This window comes from Halichoerus grypus, chromosome 7, assembly GCF_964656455.1.
Source record: "Halichoerus grypus chromosome 7, mHalGry1.hap1.1, whole genome shotgun sequence".
Classification (NCBI taxonomy): domain Eukaryota; kingdom Metazoa; phylum Chordata; class Mammalia; order Carnivora; family Phocidae; genus Halichoerus; species Halichoerus grypus.
The window spans coordinates 20,498,155-20,498,841 of record NC_135718.1 but is presented as its reverse complement, the minus strand read 5'-3'; the positions used below and the strand labels follow the sequence as shown (position 1 = coordinate 20,498,841).

The 687-nt window shown below is 39.6% G+C and overlaps 1 non-coding gene across 1 annotated transcript; it reads right to left on the bottom strand.

Moving 5' to 3' along the window:
* Positions 1-241: 241 nt before the first annotated feature.
* Positions 242-314, bottom strand: TRNAQ-CUG (transfer RNA glutamine (anticodon CUG)). The gene has a single exon. It is a non-coding gene; the product is annotated as a tRNA-Gln (tRNA).
* Positions 315-687: the final 373 nt, after the last annotated feature.

Genomic DNA, 687 nt, shown 5'->3' with positions numbered 1-687 from the left:
CAGCTGACTTGCCTCTGGTGGAATCAGGCTGAAGCTGGATTTCTCCTGAAACATGTTTGCCCAGCTTCTTCTCCTGCACTTTTTTGGTTTTTGTTTTTGAGTTTTGCTCTTTTACTGGTTTCACCTGAGAGCACTTCCTCACTATGTCATTTACACAGTAATCCCTGTAGAATAAATACATACAGGGAACCAGATTTTTTTAAATGTTTTTAATTTTTATTTATTTTTTAAGTAATCTCTACACCCAACGTGGGGCTCGAACTCACAACCCCAAGATCCAGAGTCACATGCTCTACCAACTGAGCCAGCCAGGCACCCCTAGGGAACCAGATTTAAAACATAACAAACTCAAAGTTCCCATGGTTAAATCTAGAGATAGTGACACATCTAAAAAGAATTGCCAATGTCAGTTTTGACACAATTGTGCAAATATAAAATAATCGTTGATTTAAAATTATTTACACAGGGCTAGAAAATGATTACCATTGAATATCTCAGAACTGCACTTTCTTAGTGGGCTACAGGTGAGTGCCAACCCCCCCTTTACCTGTGTCACTCAACTCTGACCTCTATAGGTTTTACTCATGACATTTTTGACCCTGGAAATCTGACAGACCTGCTTTTCAGCTGCACTTGCCAATTTGTGTGCTGCTTACCTCTTAAAAGCCTGAATACATGATCATTGAG